The sequence below is a fragment of the Triticum aestivum genome, chromosome 5D, assembly GCF_018294505.1.
Source record: "Triticum aestivum cultivar Chinese Spring chromosome 5D, IWGSC CS RefSeq v2.1, whole genome shotgun sequence".
Lineage (NCBI taxonomy): Eukaryota > Viridiplantae > Streptophyta > Magnoliopsida > Poales > Poaceae > Triticum > Triticum aestivum.
In genome coordinates, this window is record NC_057808.1 from 71399421 (window position 1) to 71416669 (window position 17249).

Genomic DNA, 17249 nt, shown 5'->3' on the forward strand with positions numbered 1-17249 from the left:
AGCACCGGATCCCATCAGAACTCCGAGGGTGGGGTGGAAACCGTGGTAAACTCGTCTCCGTGTTTGAGGGGGGGGGAGTAAGTAGTATATATAGGGCATTATCCATTATTAGGCAACGGTTGTAATGGTAGTAAGAATGGCAATCATCTTTGAAGTGGACCTGGGAGTGGCAAGCATAAGGGACGAAGGCGGGGGTAACATGTTGGATGCGATCATACCAGCACTAAATCACCGGATCCCATCAGAACTCCGAAGTTAAGCGTGCTTGGGCGAGAGTAGTACTAGGTTGGGTGACCTCCTGGGAAGTCCTCGTGTTGCATTCCCTTTTTAATTATTTTTTGCGCCTCGTGACAAACATATCGCATGTGCGCGATATATATTAAGCCCGTTATATTATTTTTGACATTTGCGATATGTTTTAGCTCGCTGCTCATTGGTCACGCGTCTAGAGGCGGCTTTGTGGCGCGAGGAGCGCGTTCTGCAAGGGGTAAAAAAATACGTGTTGCTGCGGTATAGAGGGAGGGGTGGAAACCGTGGTAAACTCGTCTCCGTGTTTGAGGGGGGGAGTAAGTAGTATATATAGGGCATTATCCATTATTAGGCAACGGTTGTAATGGTAGTAAGAATGACAATCATCTTTGAAGTGGACCTGGGAGTGGCAAGCATAAGGGACGAAGGCGGGGGTAACATGTCGGATGCGATCATACCAGCACTAAAGCACCGGATCCCATCAGAACTCCGAAGATAAGCGTGCTTGGGCGAGAGTAGTACTAGGATGGGTGACCTCCAGGAAAATCCTCGTGTTGCATTCCCTTTTTAATTATTTTTTGCGCCTCCTGACAAACATATCGCATGTGCGCGATATATATTAACCCCGTTATATTATTTTTGACTTTTGCGATATGTTTTAGCTCGCTGCTCATTGGTCACGCGTCTAGAGGCGGCTTTGTGGCGCGAGGAGCGTGTTCTGAAAGGGGTAAAAAATACGTGTTACTGCGGTATAGAGGGAGGGGTGGAAACCGTGGTAACTCGTCTCCGTGTTTGAGGGGGGGGAGTAAGTAGTATATATAGGGCATTATCCATTATTAGGCAACGGTTGTAATGGTAGTAAGAATGACAATCATCTTTGCAGTGGACCTGGGAGTGGCAAGCATAAGGGACGAAGGCGGGGGTAACATGTTGGATGCGATCATACCAGCACTAAAGCACCGAATCCCATCAGAACTCCGAAGTTAAGCGTGCTTGGGCGAGAGTAGTACTAGGATGGGTGACCTCCTGGGAAGTCCTCTTGTTGCATTCCCTTTTTAATTATTTTTTGCGCCTCATGACAAACACATCACATGTGCGCGATATATATTAACCCCGTTATATTATTTTTGACATTTGCGATATGTTTTAGCTCGCTGCTCATTGGTCACGCGTCTAGAGGCGTCTTTGTGGCGCGAGGAGCGCGTTCTGAAAGGGGTAAAAAAATACGTGTTGCTGCGGTATAGAGGGAGGGGTGGAAACCGTGGTAAACTCGTCTCCGTGTTTGAGGGGGGGGGAGTAAGTAGTATATATAGGGCATTATCCATTATTAGGCAACGGTTGTAATGGTAGTAAGAATGACAATCATCTTTGAAGTGGACCTGGGAGTGGCAAGCATAAGGGACGAAGGCAGGGGTAACATGTTGGATGCGATCATACCAGCACTAAAGCACAGGATCCCATAAGAACTCCGAAGTTAAGCGTGCTTGGGCGAGGGTAGAACTAGGATGGGTGACCTCCTGGGAAGTCCTCGTGTTGCATTCCCTTTTTAATTATTTTTTGCGCCTCATGACAAACATATCACATGTGCGCGATATATATTAACCCCGTTATATTATTTTTGACATTTGCGATATGTTTTAGCTCGCTGCTCATTGGTCACGCGTCTAGAGGCGGCTTTGTGGCACGAGGAGCGCGTTCTGAAAGGGGTAAAAAAATACGTGTTGCTGCGGTATGGAGGGAGGGGTGGAAACTGTGGTAAACTCGTCTCCGTGTTTGAGGGGGGGAGTAAGTAGTATATATAGGGCATTATCCATTATTAGGCAACGGTAGTAATGGTAGTAAGAATGACAATCATCTTTGCAGTGGACCTGGGAGTGGCAAGCATAAGGGACGAAGGCGGGGGTAACATGTTGGATGCGATCATACCAGCACTAAAGCACCGGATCCCATCAGAACTCCGAAGTTAAGCGTGCTTGGGCGAGAGTAGTACTAGGATGGGTGACCTACTGGGAAGTCCTCATTTTGCATTCCTTTTTAAATTATTTTTTGCGCCTCGTGACAAACATATCGCATGTACGCGATATATATTAACCCCGTTATATTAGTTTTGACATTTGCGATATGTTTTAGCTCGCTGCTCATTGGTCACGCGTCTAGAGGCGGCTTTGTGGCGCGAGGAGCGCGTTCTGAAAGGGGTAAAAAAATACGTGTTGCTGCGGTATAGAGGGAGGGGTGGAAACCGTGGTAAACTCGTCTCCGTGTTTGAGGGGGGGGAGTAAGTAGTATATATAGGGCATTATCCATTATTAGGCAACGGTTGTAATGGTAGTAAGAAAGGCAATCATCTTTGAAGTGGACCTGGGAGTGGCAAGCATAAGGGACGAAGGCGGGGGTAACATGTCGGATGGGATCATACCAGCACTAAAGCACCGGATCCCATCAGAACTTCGAAGTTAAGCGTGCTTGGGCGAGAGTAGTACTAGGATGGGTGACCTCTTGGGAAGTCCTCGTGTTGCATTCCCTTTTTAATTATTTTTTGCGCCTCGTGACAAACATATAGCATGTGCGCGATATATATTAACCCCGTTATATTATTTTTGACATTTGCGATATGTTTTAGCTCGCTGCTCATTGGTCACGCGTCTAGAGGCGGCTTTGTGGCGCGAGGAGCGCGTTCTGAAAGGTGTAAAAAATACGTGTTGCTGCGGTATAGAGGGAGGGGTGGAAACCGTGGTAAACTCGTCTCCGTGTTTAAGGGGGGGGAGTAAGTAGTATATATAGGGCATTATCCATTATTAGGCAACGGTTGTAATGGTAGTAAGAATGACAATCATCTTTGCAGTGGACCTGGGAGTGGCAAGCATAAGAGATGAAGGCGGGGGTAACATGTCGGATGCGATCATACCAGCACTAAAGCACCGGATCCCATCAGAACTCCGAAGTTAAGCGTGCTTGGGCGAGAGTAGTACTAGGATGGGTGACCTCCTGGAAAATCCTCGTGTTGCATTCCCTTCTTAATTATTTTTTGCGCCTCGTGACAAACATATCGCATGTGCGCGATATATATTAACCCCGTTATATTATTTTCGACATTTGCGATATGTTTTAGCTCGCTGCTCATTGGTCACGCGTCTAGAGGCGGCTTTGTGGCGCGAGGAGCGCGTTCTGAAAGGGGTAAAAAATACGTGTTACTGCGGTATAGAGGGAGGGGTGGAAACCGTGGTAACTCGTCTCCGTGTTTGAGGGGGGGAGTAAGTAGTATATATAGGGCATTATCCATTATTAGGCAACGGTTGTAATGGTAGTAAGAATGACAATCATCTTTGCAGTGGACCTGGGAGTGGCAAGCATAAGGGACGAAGGCGGGGGTAACATGTTGGATGCGATCATACCAGCACTAAAGCACCGGATCCCATCAGAACTCCGAAGTTAAGCGTGCTTGGCGTGCTTGGGCGAGAGTAGTACTAGGATGGGTGACCTCCTGGGAAGTCCTTGTGTTGCATTCCCTTTTTAATTATTTTTTGCGCCTCATGACAAACACATCACATGTGCGCGATATATATTAACCCCGTTATATTATTTTTGACATTTGCGATATGTTTTAGCTCGCTGCTCATTGGTCACGCGTCTAGAGGCGTCTTTGTGGCGCGAGGAGCGCGTTCTGAAAGGGGTAAAAAAAATACGTGTTGCTGCGGTATAGAGGGAGGGGTGGAAACCGTGGTAAACTCGTCTCCGTGTTTGAGGGGGGGGGGAGTAAGTAGTATATATAGGGCATTATCCATTATTAGGCAACAGTTGTAATGGTAGTAAGAATGACAATCATCTTTGAAGTGGACCTGGGAGTGGCAAGCATAAGGGACGAAGGCGGGGGTAACATGTTGGATGCGATCATACCAGCACTAAAGCACAGGATCCCATCAGAACTCCGAAGTTAAGCGTGCTTGGGCGAGGGTAGAACTAGGATGGGTGACCTCCTGGGAAGTCCTCGTGTTGCATTCCCTTTTTAATTATTTTTTGCGCCTCATGACAAACTTATCACATGTGCGCGATATATATTAACCCCGTTATATTATTTTTGACATTTGCGATATGTTTTAGCTCGCTGCCCATTGGTCACGCGTCCAGAGGCGGCTTTGTGGCGCGAGGAGCGCGTTCTGAAAGGGGTAAAAAAAATACGTGTTGCTGCGGTATAGAGGGAGGGGTGTAAACCGTGGTAAACTCGTCTCCGTGTTTGAGGGGGGGGGGAGTAAGTAGTATATATAGGGCATTATCCATTATTAGGCAACGGTTGTAATGGTAGTAAGAATGACAATCATCTTTGAAGTGGACCTGGGAGTGGCAAGCATAAGGGACGAAGGCAGGGGTAACATGTTGGATGCGATCATACCAGCACTAAAGCACAGGATCCCATCAGAACTCCGAAGTTAAGCGTGCTTGGGCGAGGGTAGAACTAGGATGGGTGACCTCCTGGGAAGTCCTCGTGTTGCATTCCCTTTTTAATTATTTTTTGCGCCTCATGACAAACATATCACATGTGCGCGATATATATTAACCCCGTTATATTATTTTTGACATTTGCGATATGTTTTAGCTCGCTGCTCATTGGTCACGCGTCTAGAGGCGGCTTTGTGGCACGAGGAGCGCGTTCTGAAAGGGGTAAAAAAATACGTGTTGCTGCGGTATGGAGGGAGGGGTGGAAACTGTGGTAAACTCGTCTCCGTGTTTGAGGGGGGGGAGTAAGTAGTATATATAGGGCATTATCCATTATTAGGCAACGGTAGTAATGGTAGTAAGAATGACAATCATCTTTGCAGTGGACCTGGGAGTGGCAAGCATAAGGGACGAAGGCGGGGGTAACATGTTGGATGCGATCATACCAGCACTAAAGCACCGGATCCCATCAGAACTCCGAAGTTAAGCGTGCTTGGGCGAGAGTAGTACTAGGATGGGTGACCTACTGGGAAGTCCTCATTTTGCATTCCTTTTTAAATTATTTTTTGCGCCTCGTGACAAACATATCGCATGTACGCGATATATATTAACCCCGTTATATTAGTTTTGACATTTGCGATATGTTTTAGCTCGCTGCTCATTGGTCACGCGTCTAGAGGCGGCTTTGTGGCGCGAGGAGCGCGTTCTGAAAGGGGTAAAAAAATACGTGTTGCTGCGGTATAGAGGGAGGGGTGGAAACCGTGGTAAACTCGTCTCCGTGTTTGAGGGGGGGGAGTAAGTAGTATATATAGGGCATTATCCATTATTAGGCAACGGTTGTAATGGTAGTAAGAAAGGCAATCATCTTTGCAGTGGACCTGGGAGTGGCAAGCATAAGGGACGAAGGCGGGGGTAACATGTCGGATGCGATCATACCAGCACTAAAGCACCGGATCCCATCAGAACTTCGAAGTTAAGCGTGCTTGGGCGAGAGTAGTACTTGGATGGGTGACCTCCTGGGAAGTCCTCGTGTTGCATTCCCTTTTTAATTATTTTTTGCGCCTCGTGACAAACATATAGCATGTGCGCGATATATATTAACCCCGTTATATTATTTTTGACATTTGCGATATGTTTTAGCTCGCTGCTCATTGGTCACGCGTCTAGAGGCGGCTTTGTGGCGCGAGGAGCGCGTTCTGAAAGGTGTAAAAAATACGTGTTGCTGCGGTATAGAGGGAGGGGTGGAAACCGTGGTAAACTCGTCTCCGTGTTTAAGGGGGGGGGGAGTAAGTAGTATATATAGGGCATTATCCATTATTAGGCAACGGTTGTAATGGTAGTAAGAATGACAATCATCTTTGCAGTGGACCTGGGAGTGGCAAGCATAAGAGACGAAGGCGGGGGTAACATGTCGGATGCGATCATACCAGCACTAAAGCACCGGATCCCATCAGAACTCCGAAGTTAAGCGTGCTTGGGCGAGAGTAGTACTAGGATGGGTGACCTCCTGGAAAATCCTCGTGTTGCATTCCCTTTTTAATTATTTTTTGCGCCTCGTGACAAACATATCGCATGTGCGCGATATATATTAACCCCGTTATATTATTTTCGACATTTGCGATATGTTTTAGCTCGCTGCTCATTGGTCACGCGTCTAGAGGCGGCTTTGTGGCGCGAGGAGCGCGTTCTGAAAGGGGTAAAAAAACACGTGTTGCTGCGGTATAGAGGGAGGGATGGAAACCGTGGTAAACTCGTCTCCGTGTTTGAGGGGGGGGAGTAAGTAGTATATATAGGGCATTATCCATTATTAGGCAACGGTTGTAATGGTAGTAAGAATGACAATCATCTTTGCAGTGGACCTGGGAGTGGCAAGCATAAGGGACGAAGGCGGGGGTAACATGTCGGATGCGATCATACCAGCACTAAAGCACCGGATCCCATCAGAACTCTGAAGTTAAGTGTGCTTGGGCGAGAGTAGTACTAGGATGGGTGACCTCCTGGGAAGTCCTCGTGTTGCATTCCCTTTTTAATTACTTTTTGCACCTCGTGACAAACATATCGCATGTGCGCGATATATATTAAGCCCGTTATATTATTTTTGACATTTGCGATATGTTTTAGCTCGCTGCTCATTGGTCACGCGTCTAGAGGCGGCTTTGTGGCGCGAGGAGCGCGTTCTGCAAGGGGTAAAAAAATACGTGTTGCTGCGGTATAGAGGGAGGGGTGGAAACCGTGGTAAACTCGTCTCCGTGTTTGAGGGGGGGGAGTAAGTAGTATATATAGGGCATTATCCATTATTAGGCAACGGTTGTAATGGTAGTAAGAATGACAATCATCTTTGAAGTGGACCTGGGAGTGGCAAGCATAAGGGACGAAGGCGGGGGTAACATGTCGGATGCCATCATACCAGCACTAAAGCACCGGATCCCATCAGAACTCCGAAGATAAGCGTGCTTGGGCGAGAGTAGTACTAGGATGGGTGACCTCCAGGAAAATCCTCGTGTTGCATTCCCTTTTTAATTATTTTTTGCGCCTCCTGACAAACATATCGCATGTGCGCGATATATATTAACCCCGTTATATTATTTTTGACTTTTGCGATATGTTTTAGCTCGCTGCTCATTGGTCACGCGTCTAGAGGCGGCTTTGTGGCGCGAGGAGCGCGTTCTGAAAGGGGTAAAAAATACGTGTTACTGCGGTATAGAGGGAGGGGTGGAAACCGTGGTAACTCGTCTCCGTGTTTGAGGGGGGGAGTAAGTAGTATATATAGGGCATTATCCATTATTAGGCAACGGTTGTAATGGTAGTAAGAATGACAATCATCTTTGCAGTGGACCTGGGAGTGGCAAGCATAAGGGACGAAGGCGGGGGTAACATGTTGGATGCGATCATACCAGCACTAAAGCACCGGATCCCATCAGAACTCCGAAGTTAAGCGTGCTTGGCGTGCTTGGGCGAGAGTAGTACTAGGATGGGTGACCTCCTGGGAAGTCCTTGTGTTGCATTCCCTTTTTAATTATTTTTTGCGCCTCATGACAAACACATCACATGTGCGCGATATATATTAACCCCGTTATATTATTTTTGACATTTGCGATATGTTTTAGCTCGCTGCTCATTGGTCACGCGTCTAGAGGCGTCTTTGTGGCGCGAGGAGCGCGTTCTGAAAGGGGTAAAAAAAATACGTGTTGCTGCGGTATAGAGGGAGGGGTGGAAACCGTGGTAAACTCGTCTCCGTGTTTGAGGGGGGGGGGGAGTAAGTAGTATATATAGGGCATTATCCATTATTAGGCAACAGTTGTAATGGTAGTAAGAACGACAATCATCTTTGAAGTGGACCTGGGAGTGGCAAGCATAAGGGACGAAGGCGGGGGTAACATGTTGGATGCGATCATACCAGCACTAAAGCACAGGATCCCATCAGAACTCCGAAGTTAAGCGTGCTTGGGCGAGGGTAGAACTAGGATGGGTGACCTCCTGGGAAGTCCTCGTGTTGCATTCCCTTTTTAATTATTTTTTGCGCCTCATGACAAACTTATCACATGTGCGCGATATATATTAACCCCGTTATATTATTTTTGACATTTGCGATATGTTTTAGCTCGCTTCTCATTGGTCACGCGTCTAGAGGCGGCTTTGTGGCGCGAGGAGCGCGTTCCGAAAGGGGTAAAAAAATACGTGTTGCTGCGGTATGGAGGGAGGGGTGGAAACTGTGGTAAACTCGTCTCCGTGTTTGAGGGGGGGGGAGTAAGTAGTATATATAGGGCATTATCCATTATTAGGCAACGGTAGTAATGGTAGTAAGAATGACAATCATCTTTGCAGTGGACCTGGGAGTGGCAAGCATAAGGGACGAAGGCGGGGGTAACATGTCGAATGCGATCATACCAGCAGTAAAGCACCGGATCCCATCAGAATTCTGAAGTTAAGCGTGCTTGGGCGAGAGTAGTACTAGGATGGGTGACCTCCTGGGAAGTCCTCTTCTTCCATTCCCTTTTTAATTATTTTTTGCGCCTCGTGACAAACATATTGCATGTGCGCGATATATATTAACCCCGTTATATTATTTTTGACATTTGCGATATGTTTTAGCTCGCTGCCCATTGGTCACGCGTCCAGAGGCGGCTTTGTGGCGCGAGGAGCGCGTTCTGAAAGGGGTAAAAAATACGTGTTGCTGCGGTATAGACGGAGGGGTGGAAACCGTGGTGAACTCGTCTCCGTGTTTGAGGGGGGGGGGAGTAAGTAGTATATATAGAGCATTATCCATTATTAGGCAACGGTTGTAATGGTAGTAAGAATGACAATCATCTTTGTAGTGGACCTGGGAGTGGCAAGCAGAAGGGACGAAGGCGGGGGAAACATGTCGGATGCGATCATACCAGCACTAAAGCACCGGATCCCATCAGAACTCTAAAGTTAAGCATGCTTGGGCGAGAGTACTACTATGATGGGTGACCTCCTGGGAAGTCCTCGTGTTCCATTCCCTTTTTAATTATTTTTTGCGCCTTGTGACATACATATTGCATGTGCGCGATATATATTAACCCCGTTATATTATTTTTGACATTTGCGATATGTTTTAGCTCGCTGCCCATTGGTCACGCGTCCAGAGGCGGCTTTGTGGCGCGAGGAGCGCGTTGTGAAAGGGGTAAAAAAATACGTGTTGCTGCGGTATAGAGGGAGGGGTGGAAACCGTGGTAAACTCGTCTCCGTGTTTGAGGGGGGGGGGAGTAAGTAGTATATATAGGGCATTATCCATTATTAGGCAACGGTTGTAATGGTAGTAAGAATGACAATCATCTTTGAAGTGGACCTGGGAGTGGCAAGCATAAGGGACGAAGGCGGGGGTAACATGTCGGATGCGATCATACCAGCACTAAAGCACCGGATCCCATCAGAACTCCGAAGATAAGCGTGCTTGGGCGAGAGTAGTACTAGGATGGGTGACCTCCAGGAAAATCCTCGTGTTGCATTCCCTTTTTAATTATTTTTTGCGCCTCCTGACAAACATATCGCATGTGCGCGATATATATTAACCCCGTTATATTATTTTTGACTTTTGCGATATGTTTTAGCTCGCTGCTCATTGGTCACGCGTCTAGAGGCGGCTTTGTGGCGCGAGGAGCGCGTTCTGAAAGGGGTAAAAAATACGTGTTACTGCGGTATAGAGGGAGGGGTGGAAACCGTGGTAACTCGTCTCCGTGTTTGAGGGGGGGAGTAAGTAGTATATATAGGGCATTATCCATTATTAGGCAACGGTTGTAATGGTAGTAAGAATGACAATCATCTTTGCAGTGGACCTGGGAGTGGCAAGCATAAGGGACGAAGGCGGGGGTAACATGTTGGATGCGATCATACCAGCACTAAAGCACCGGATCCCATCAGAACTCCGAAGTTAAGCGTGCTTGGGCGAGAGTAGTACTAGGATGGGTGACCTACTAGGAAGTCCTCATTTTGCATTCCTTTTTAAATTATTTTTTGCGCCTCGTGACAAACATATCGCATGTACGCGATATATATTAACCCCGTTATATTAGTTTTGACATTTGCGATATGTTTTAGCTCGCTGCTCATTGGTCACGCGTCTAGAGGCGGCTTTGTGGCGCGAGGAGCGCGTTCTGAAAGGGGTAAAAAAATACGTGTTGCTGCGGTATAGAGGGAGGGGTGGAAACCGTGGTAAACTCGTCTCCGTGTTTGAGGGGGGGAGTAAGTAGTATATATAGGGCATTATCCATTATTAGGCAACGGTTGTAATGGTAGTAAGAAAGGCAATCATCTTTGCAGTGGACCTGGGAGTGGCAAGCATAAGGGACGAAGGCGGGGGTAACATGTCGGATGCGATCATACCAGCACTAAAGCAGCGGATCCCATCAGAACTTCAAAGTTAAGCGTGCTTGGGCGAGAGTAGTACTAGGATGGGTGACCTCCTGGGAAGTCCTCGTGTTGCATTCCCTTTTTAATTATTTTTTGCGCCTCGTGACAAACATATAGCATGTGCGCGATATATATTAACCCCGTTATATTATTTTTGACATTTGCGATATGTTCTAGCTCGCTGCTCATTGGTCACGCGTCTAGAGGCGGCTTTGTGGCGCGAGGAGCGCGTTCTGAAAGGTGTAAAAAATACGTGTTGCTGCGGTATAGAGGGAGGGGTGGAAACCGTGGTAAACTCGTCTCCGTGTTTAAGGGGGGGGGAGTAAGTAGTATATATAGGGCATTATCCATTATTAGGCAACGGTTGTAATGGTAGTAAGAATGACAATCATCTTTGCAGTGGACCTGGGAGTGGCAAGCATAAGAGACGAAGGCGGGGGTAACATGTCGGATGCGATCATACCAGCACTAAAGCACCGGATCCCATCAGAACTCCGAAGTTAAGCGTGCTTGGGCGAGAGTAGTACTAGGATGGGTGACCTCCTGGAAAATCCTCGTGTTGCATTCCCTTTTTAATTATTTTTTGCGCCTCGTGACAAACATATCGCATGTGCGCGATATATATTAACCCCGTTATATTATTTTCGACATTTGCGATATGTTTTAGCTCGCTGCTCATTGGTCACGCGTCTAGAGGCGGCTTTGTGGCGCGAGGAGCGCGTTCTGAAAGGGGTAAAAAAACACGTGTTGCTGCGGTATAGAGGGAGGGATGGAAACCGTGGTAAACTCGTCTCCGTGTTTGAGGGGGGGGAGTAAGTAGTATATATAGGGCATTATCCATTATTAGGCAACGGTTGTAATGGTAGTAAGAATGACAATCATCTTTGCAGTGGACCTGGGAGTGGCAAGCATAAGGGACGAAGGCGGGGGTAACATGTCGGATGCGATCATACCAGCACTAAAGCACCGGATCCCATCAGAACTCTGAAGTTAAGTGTGCTTGGGCGAGAGTAGTACTAGGATGGGTGACCTCCTGGGAAGTCCTCGTGTTGCATTCCCTTTTTAATTACTTTTTGCACCTCGTGACAAACATATCGCATGTGCGCGATATATATTAAGCCCGTTATATTATTTTTGACATTTGCGATATGTTTTAGCTCGCTGCTCATTGGTCACGCGTCTAGAGGCGGCTTTGTGGCGCGAGGAGCGCGTTCTGCAAGGGGTAAAAAAATACGTGTTGCTGCGGTATAGAGGGAGGGGTGGAAACCGTGGTAAACTCGTCTCCGTGTTTGAGGGGGGGGAGTAAGTAGTATATATAGGGCATTATCCATTATTAGGCAACGGTTGTAATGGTAGTAAGAATGACAATCATCTTTGAAGTGGACCTGGGAGTGGCAAGCATAAGGGACGAAGGCGGGGGTAACATGTCGGATGCCATCATACCAGCACTAAAGCACCGGATCCCATCAGAACTCCGAAGATAAGCGTGCTTGGGCGAGAGTAGTACTAGGATGGGTGACCTCCAGGAAAATCCTCGTGTTGCATTCCCTTTTTAATTATTTTTTGCGCCTCCTGACAAACATATCGCATGTGCGCGATATATATTAACCCCGTTATATTATTTTTGACTTTTGCGATATGTTTTAGCTCGCTGCTCATTGGTCACGCGTCTAGAGGCGGCTTTGTGGCGCGAGGAGCGCGTTCTGAAAGGGGTAAAAAATACGTGTTACTGCGGTATAGAGGGAGGGGTGGAAACCGTGGTAACTCGTCTCCGTGTTTGAGGGGGGGAGTAAGTAGTATATATAGGGCATTATCCATTATTAGGCAACGGTTGTAATGGTAGTAAGAATGACAATCATCTTTGCAGTGGACCTGGGAGTGGCAAGCATAAGGGACGAAGGCGGGGGTAACATGTTGGATGCGATCATACCAGCACTAAAGCACCGGATCCCATCAGAACTCCGAAGTTAAGCGTGCTTGGCGTGCTTGGGCGAGAGTAGTACTAGGATGGGTGACCTCCTGGGAAGTCCTTGTGTTGCATTCCCTTTTTAATTATTTTTTGCGCCTCATGACAAACACATCACATGTGCGCGATATATATTAACCCCGTTATATTATTTTTGACATTTGCGATATGTTTTAGCTCGCTGCTCATTGGTCACGCGTCTAGAGGCGTCTTTGTGGCGCGAGGAGCGCGTTCTGAAAGGGGTAAAAAAAATACGTGTTGCTGCGGTATAGAGGGAGGGGTGGAAACCGTGGTAAACTCGTCTCCGTGTTTGAGGGGGGGGGAGTAAGTAGTATATATAGGGCATTATCCATTATTAGGCAACAGTTGTAATGGTAGTAAGAATGACAATCATCTTTGAAGTGGACCTGGGAGTGGCAAGCATAAGGGACGAAGGCGGGGGTAACATGTTGGATGCGATCTTACCAGCACTAAAGCACAGGATCCCATCAGAACTCCGAAGTTAAGCGTGCTTGGGCGAGGGTAGAACTAGGATGGGCGACCTCCTGGGAAGTCCTCGTGTTGCATTCCCTTTTTAATTATTTTTTGCGCCTCATGACAAACATATCACATGTGCGCGATATATATTAACCCCGTTATATTATTTTTGACATTTGCGATATGTTTTAGCTCGCTGCTCATTGGTCACGCGTCTAGAGGCGGCTTTGTGGCGCGAGGAGCGCGTTCCGAAAGGGGTAAAAAAATACGTGTTGCTGCGGTATGGAGGGAGGGGTGGAAACTGTGGTAAACTCGTCTCCGTGTTTGAGGGGGGGGGAGTAAGTAGTATATATAGGGCATTATCCATTATTAGGCAACGGTAGTAATGGTAGTAAGAATGACAATCATCTTTGCAGTGGACCTCGGAGTGGCAAGCATAAGGGACGAAGGCGGGGGTAACATGTCGAATGCGATCATACCAGCAGTAAAGCACCGGATCCCATCAGAACTCTGAAGTTAAGCGTGCTTGGGCGAGAGTAGTACTAGGATGGTTGACCTTCTGGGAAGTCCTCGTCTTCCATTCCCTTTTTAATTATTTTTTGCGCCTCGTGACAAACATATTGCATGTGCGCGATATATATTAACCCCGTTATATTATTTTTGACATTTGCGATATGTTTTAGCTCGCTGCCCATTGGTCACGCGTCCAGAGGCGGCTTTGTGGCGCGAGGAGCGCGTTCTGAAAGGGGTAAAAAATACGTGTAGCTGCGGTATAGAGGGAGGGGTGGAAACCGTGGTGAACTCGTCTCCGTGTTTGAGGGGGGGGAGTAAGTAGTATATATAGAGCATTATCCATTATTAGGCAACGGTTGTAATGGTAGTAAGAATGACAATCATCTTTGTAGTGGACCTGGGAGTGGCAAGCAGAAGGGACGAAGGCGGGGGTAACATGTCGGATGCGATCATACCAGCACTAAAGCAACGGATCCCATCAGAACTCTAAAGTTAAGCGTGCTTGGGCGAGAGTACTACTATGATGGGTGACCTCCTGGGAAGTCCTCGTGTTCCATTCCCTTTTTAATTATTTTTTGCGCCTTGTGACAAACATATTGCATGTGCGCGATATATATTAACCCCGTTATATTATTTTTGACATTTGCGATATGTTTTAGCTCGCTGCCCATTGGTCACGCGTCCAGAGGCGGCTTTGTGGCGCGAGGAGCGCGTTGTGAAAGGGGTAAAAAAATACGTGTTGCTGCGGTATAGAGGGAGGGGTGGAAACCGTGGTAAACTCGTCTCCGTGTTTGAGGGGGGGGGAGTAAGTAGTATATATAGGGCATTATCCATTATTAGGCAACGGTTGTAATGGTAGTAAGAATGACAATCATCTTTGCAGTGGACCTGGGAGTGGCAAGCATAAGGGACGAAGGCGGGGGTAACATGTCGGATGCTATCATACCAGCACTAAAGCATCGGATCCTATCAGAACTCCGAAGTTAAGCGTGCTTGGGCGAGAGTAGTACTAGGATGGGTGACCTACTGGGAAGTCCTCATTTTGCATTCCTTTTTAAATTATTTTTTGCGCCTCGTGACAAACATATCGCATGTACGCGATATATATTAACCCCGTTATATTAGTTTTGACATTTGCGATATGTTTTAGCTCGCTGCTCATTGGTCACGCGTCTAGAGGCGGCTTTGTGGCGCGAGGAGCGCGTTCTGAAAGGGGTAAAAAAATACGTGTTGCTGCGGTATAGAGGGAGGGGTGGAAACCGTGGTAAACTCGTCTCCGTGTTTGAGGGGGGGAGTAAGTAGTATATATAGGGCATTATCCATTATTAGGCAACGGTTGTAATGGTAGTAAGAAAGGCAATCATCTTTGCAGTGGACCTGGGAGTGGCAAGCATAAGGGACGAAGGCGGGGGTAACATGTCGGATGCGATCATACCAGCACTAAAGCACCGGATCCCATCAGAACTCCGAAGTTAAGCGTGCTTGGGCGAGAGTAGTACTAGGATGGGTGACCTCCTGGGAAGTCCTCGTGTTGCATTCCCTTTTTAATTATTTTTTGCGCCTCGTGACAAACATATAGCATGTGCGCGATATATATTAACCCCGTTATATTATTTTTGACATTTGCGATATGTTTTAGCTCGCTGCTCATTGGTCACGCGTCTAGAGGCGGCTTTGTGGCGCGAGGAGCGCATTCTGAAAGGTGTAAAAAATACGTGTTGCTGCGGTATAGAGGGAGGGGTGGAAACCGTGGTAAACTCGTCTCCGTGTTTAAGGGGGGGGGAGTAAGTAGTATATATAGGGCATTATCCATTATTAGGCAACGGTTGTAATGGTAGTAAGAATGACAATCATCTTTGAAGTGGACCTGGGAGTGGCAAGCATAAGAGACGAAGGCGGGGGTAACATGTCGGATGCGATCATACCAGCACTAAAGCACCGGATCCCATCAGAACTCCGAAGTTAAGCGTGCTTGGGCGAGAGTAGTACTAGGATGGGTGACCTCCTGGAAAATCCTCGTGTTGCATTCCCTTTTTAATTATTTTTTGCGCCTCGTGACAAACATATCGCATGTGCGCGATATATATTAACCCCGTTATATTATTTTCGACATTTGCGATATGTTTTAGCTCGCTGCTCATTGGTCACGCGTCTAGAGGCGGCTTTGTGGCGCGAGGAGCGCGTTCTGAAAGGGGTAAAAAATACGTGTTGCTGCGGTATAGAGGGAGGGATGGAAACCGTGGTAAACTCGTCTCTGTGTTTGAGGGGGGGGGAGTAAGTAGTATATATAGGGCATTATCCATTATTAGGCAACGGTTGTAATGGTAGTAAGAATGACAATCATCTTTGCAGTGGACCTGGGAGTGGCAAGCATAAGGGACGAAGGCGGGGGTAACATGTCGGATGCGATCATACCAACACTAAAGCACCGGATCCCATCAGAACTCTGAAGTTAAGTGTGCTTGGGCGAGAGTAGTATTAGGATGGGTGACCTCCTGGGAAGTCCTCGTGTTGCATTCCCTTTTTAATTACTTTTTGCACCTCGTGACAAACATATCGCATGTGCGCGATATATATTAACCCCGTTATATTATTTTTGACATTTGCGATATGTTTTAGCTCGCTGCTCATTGGCACGCGTCTAGAGGCAGCTTTGTGGCGCGAGGAGCGCGTTCTGAAAGGGGTAAAAAAATACGTGTTGCTGCGGTATAGAGGGTGGGGTGGAAACCGTGGTAAACTCGTCTCTGTGTTTGAGGGGGGGTGTAAGTAGTATATATAGGGCATTATCCATTATTAGGGAACGGTTGTAATGGTAGTAAGAATGGCAATCATCTTTGCAGTGGACCTGGGAGTGGCAAGCATAAGGGACGAAGGCGGGGGTAACATGTTGGATGCGATCATACCAGCACTAAATCACCGGATCCCATCAGAACTCCGAAGTTAAGCGTGCTTGGGCGAGAGTAGTACTAGGTTGGGTGACCTCCTGGGAAGTCGTCGTGTTGCATTCCCTTTTTAATTATTTTTTGCGCCTCGTGACAAACATATCGCATGTGCGCGATATATATTAAGCCCGTTATATTATTTTTGACATTTGCGATATGTTTTAGCTCGCTGCTCATTGGTCACGCGTCTAGAGGCGGCTTTGTGGCGCGAGGAGCGCGTTCTGCAAGGGGTAAAAAAATACGTGTTGCTGCGGTATAGAGGGAGGGGTGGAAACCGTGGTAAACTCGTCTCCGTGTTTGAGGGGGGGTAGTAAGTAGTATATATAGGGCATTATCCATTATTAGGCAACGGTTGTAATGGTAGTAAGAATGACAATCATCTTTGAAGTGGACCTGGGAGTGGCAAGCATAAGGGACGAAGGCGGGGGTAACATGTCGGATGCGATCATACCAGCACTAAAGCACCGGATCCCATCAGAACTCCGAAGATAAGCGTGCTTGGGCGAGAGTAGTACTAGGATGGGTGACCTCCTGGAAAATCCTCGTGTTGCATTCCCTTTTTAATTATTTTTTGCGCCTCCTGACAAACATATCGCATGTGCGCGATATATATTAACCCCATTATATTATTTTTGACATTTGCGATATGTTTTAGCTCGCTGCTCATTGGTCACGCGTCTAGAGGCGGCTTTGTGGCGCGAGGAGCGCGTTCTGAAAGGGGTAAAAAAATACGTGTTGCTGCGGTATAGAGGGAGGGGTGGAAACCGTGGTAAACTCGTCTCCGTGTTTGAGGGGGG

At 47.3% G+C, this 17249-nt stretch overlaps 32 non-coding genes and 3 pseudogenes across 32 annotated transcripts; all 35 read left to right on the forward strand.

Moving 5' to 3' along the window:
- Positions 1-204: 204 nt before the first annotated feature.
- Positions 205-323, forward strand: LOC123126510 (5S ribosomal RNA). The gene has a single exon (XR_006461748.1). It is a non-coding gene; the product is annotated as a 5S ribosomal RNA (ribosomal RNA).
- A 370-nt stretch (positions 324-693) lies between these two features.
- LOC123126654 (5S ribosomal RNA) lies at positions 694-812 on the forward strand. Its single transcript, XR_006461886.1, has one exon. It is a non-coding gene; the product is annotated as a 5S ribosomal RNA (ribosomal RNA).
- A 369-nt stretch (positions 813-1181) lies between these two features.
- On the forward strand, positions 1182-1300 carry LOC123126677 (5S ribosomal RNA). Its single transcript, XR_006461905.1, has one exon. It is a non-coding gene; the product is annotated as a 5S ribosomal RNA (ribosomal RNA).
- A 372-nt stretch (positions 1301-1672) lies between these two features.
- LOC123126697 (5S ribosomal RNA) lies at positions 1673-1791 on the forward strand. Its single transcript, XR_006461923.1, has one exon. It is a non-coding gene; the product is annotated as a 5S ribosomal RNA (ribosomal RNA).
- Positions 1792-2161: 370 nt separating this feature from the next.
- LOC123126659 (5S ribosomal RNA) lies at positions 2162-2280 on the forward strand. The gene has a single exon (XR_006461890.1). It is a non-coding gene; the product is annotated as a 5S ribosomal RNA (ribosomal RNA).
- Positions 2281-2651: 371 nt separating this feature from the next.
- Positions 2652-2770, forward strand: LOC123126607 (5S ribosomal RNA). Its single transcript, XR_006461840.1, has one exon. It is a non-coding gene; the product is annotated as a 5S ribosomal RNA (ribosomal RNA).
- Positions 2771-3140: 370 nt separating this feature from the next.
- Positions 3141-3259, forward strand: LOC123126529 (5S ribosomal RNA). The gene has a single exon (XR_006461766.1). It is a non-coding gene; the product is annotated as a 5S ribosomal RNA (ribosomal RNA).
- A 368-nt stretch (positions 3260-3627) lies between these two features.
- Positions 3628-3755, forward strand: LOC123126665 (uncharacterized; annotated as a pseudogene).
- Positions 3756-4129: 374 nt separating this feature from the next.
- Positions 4130-4248, forward strand: LOC123126670 (5S ribosomal RNA). The gene has a single exon (XR_006461898.1). It is a non-coding gene; the product is annotated as a 5S ribosomal RNA (ribosomal RNA).
- Positions 4249-4622: 374 nt separating this feature from the next.
- Positions 4623-4741, forward strand: LOC123126671 (5S ribosomal RNA). The gene has a single exon (XR_006461899.1). It is a non-coding gene; the product is annotated as a 5S ribosomal RNA (ribosomal RNA).
- Positions 4742-5112: 371 nt separating this feature from the next.
- Positions 5113-5231, forward strand: LOC123126660 (5S ribosomal RNA). Its single transcript, XR_006461891.1, has one exon. It is a non-coding gene; the product is annotated as a 5S ribosomal RNA (ribosomal RNA).
- Positions 5232-5602: 371 nt separating this feature from the next.
- On the forward strand, positions 5603-5721 carry LOC123126508 (5S ribosomal RNA). The gene has a single exon (XR_006461747.1). It is a non-coding gene; the product is annotated as a 5S ribosomal RNA (ribosomal RNA).
- A 372-nt stretch (positions 5722-6093) lies between these two features.
- LOC123126530 (5S ribosomal RNA) lies at positions 6094-6212 on the forward strand. Its single transcript, XR_006461767.1, has one exon. It is a non-coding gene; the product is annotated as a 5S ribosomal RNA (ribosomal RNA).
- Positions 6213-6583: 371 nt separating this feature from the next.
- Positions 6584-6702, forward strand: LOC123126521 (5S ribosomal RNA). Its single transcript, XR_006461759.1, has one exon. It is a non-coding gene; the product is annotated as a 5S ribosomal RNA (ribosomal RNA).
- A 371-nt stretch (positions 6703-7073) lies between these two features.
- LOC123126715 (5S ribosomal RNA) lies at positions 7074-7192 on the forward strand. Its single transcript, XR_006461940.1, has one exon. It is a non-coding gene; the product is annotated as a 5S ribosomal RNA (ribosomal RNA).
- A 368-nt stretch (positions 7193-7560) lies between these two features.
- Positions 7561-7688, forward strand: LOC123126666 (uncharacterized; annotated as a pseudogene).
- A 375-nt stretch (positions 7689-8063) lies between these two features.
- On the forward strand, positions 8064-8182 carry LOC123126672 (5S ribosomal RNA). The gene has a single exon (XR_006461900.1). It is a non-coding gene; the product is annotated as a 5S ribosomal RNA (ribosomal RNA).
- Positions 8183-8554: 372 nt separating this feature from the next.
- Positions 8555-8673, forward strand: LOC123126757 (5S ribosomal RNA). The gene has a single exon (XR_006461982.1). It is a non-coding gene; the product is annotated as a 5S ribosomal RNA (ribosomal RNA).
- A 372-nt stretch (positions 8674-9045) lies between these two features.
- On the forward strand, positions 9046-9164 carry LOC123126752 (5S ribosomal RNA). The gene has a single exon (XR_006461977.1). It is a non-coding gene; the product is annotated as a 5S ribosomal RNA (ribosomal RNA).
- A 373-nt stretch (positions 9165-9537) lies between these two features.
- Positions 9538-9656, forward strand: LOC123126656 (5S ribosomal RNA). The gene has a single exon (XR_006461888.1). It is a non-coding gene; the product is annotated as a 5S ribosomal RNA (ribosomal RNA).
- A 368-nt stretch (positions 9657-10024) lies between these two features.
- LOC123126696 (5S ribosomal RNA) lies at positions 10025-10143 on the forward strand. The gene has a single exon (XR_006461922.1). It is a non-coding gene; the product is annotated as a 5S ribosomal RNA (ribosomal RNA).
- A 370-nt stretch (positions 10144-10513) lies between these two features.
- On the forward strand, positions 10514-10632 carry LOC123126675 (5S ribosomal RNA). The gene has a single exon (XR_006461903.1). It is a non-coding gene; the product is annotated as a 5S ribosomal RNA (ribosomal RNA).
- Positions 10633-11003: 371 nt separating this feature from the next.
- On the forward strand, positions 11004-11122 carry LOC123126531 (5S ribosomal RNA). Its single transcript, XR_006461768.1, has one exon. It is a non-coding gene; the product is annotated as a 5S ribosomal RNA (ribosomal RNA).
- Positions 11123-11493: 371 nt separating this feature from the next.
- Positions 11494-11612, forward strand: LOC123126522 (5S ribosomal RNA). The gene has a single exon (XR_006461760.1). It is a non-coding gene; the product is annotated as a 5S ribosomal RNA (ribosomal RNA).
- Positions 11613-11983: 371 nt separating this feature from the next.
- On the forward strand, positions 11984-12102 carry LOC123126716 (5S ribosomal RNA). The gene has a single exon (XR_006461941.1). It is a non-coding gene; the product is annotated as a 5S ribosomal RNA (ribosomal RNA).
- Positions 12103-12470: 368 nt separating this feature from the next.
- On the forward strand, positions 12471-12598 carry LOC123126668 (uncharacterized; annotated as a pseudogene).
- A 373-nt stretch (positions 12599-12971) lies between these two features.
- Positions 12972-13090, forward strand: LOC123126717 (5S ribosomal RNA). Its single transcript, XR_006461942.1, has one exon. It is a non-coding gene; the product is annotated as a 5S ribosomal RNA (ribosomal RNA).
- A 372-nt stretch (positions 13091-13462) lies between these two features.
- Positions 13463-13581, forward strand: LOC123126750 (5S ribosomal RNA). Its single transcript, XR_006461975.1, has one exon. It is a non-coding gene; the product is annotated as a 5S ribosomal RNA (ribosomal RNA).
- A 370-nt stretch (positions 13582-13951) lies between these two features.
- LOC123126755 (5S ribosomal RNA) lies at positions 13952-14070 on the forward strand. The gene has a single exon (XR_006461980.1). It is a non-coding gene; the product is annotated as a 5S ribosomal RNA (ribosomal RNA).
- A 372-nt stretch (positions 14071-14442) lies between these two features.
- Positions 14443-14561, forward strand: LOC123126754 (5S ribosomal RNA). Its single transcript, XR_006461979.1, has one exon. It is a non-coding gene; the product is annotated as a 5S ribosomal RNA (ribosomal RNA).
- Positions 14562-14931: 370 nt separating this feature from the next.
- On the forward strand, positions 14932-15050 carry LOC123126585 (5S ribosomal RNA). The gene has a single exon (XR_006461820.1). It is a non-coding gene; the product is annotated as a 5S ribosomal RNA (ribosomal RNA).
- Positions 15051-15421: 371 nt separating this feature from the next.
- On the forward strand, positions 15422-15540 carry LOC123126532 (5S ribosomal RNA). Its single transcript, XR_006461769.1, has one exon. It is a non-coding gene; the product is annotated as a 5S ribosomal RNA (ribosomal RNA).
- Positions 15541-15911: 371 nt separating this feature from the next.
- LOC123126695 (5S ribosomal RNA) lies at positions 15912-16030 on the forward strand. The gene has a single exon (XR_006461921.1). It is a non-coding gene; the product is annotated as a 5S ribosomal RNA (ribosomal RNA).
- Positions 16031-16399: 369 nt separating this feature from the next.
- LOC123126631 (5S ribosomal RNA) lies at positions 16400-16518 on the forward strand. The gene has a single exon (XR_006461863.1). It is a non-coding gene; the product is annotated as a 5S ribosomal RNA (ribosomal RNA).
- A 371-nt stretch (positions 16519-16889) lies between these two features.
- Positions 16890-17008, forward strand: LOC123126606 (5S ribosomal RNA). The gene has a single exon (XR_006461839.1). It is a non-coding gene; the product is annotated as a 5S ribosomal RNA (ribosomal RNA).
- The last annotated feature ends 241 nt before the right edge of the window (positions 17009-17249 follow it).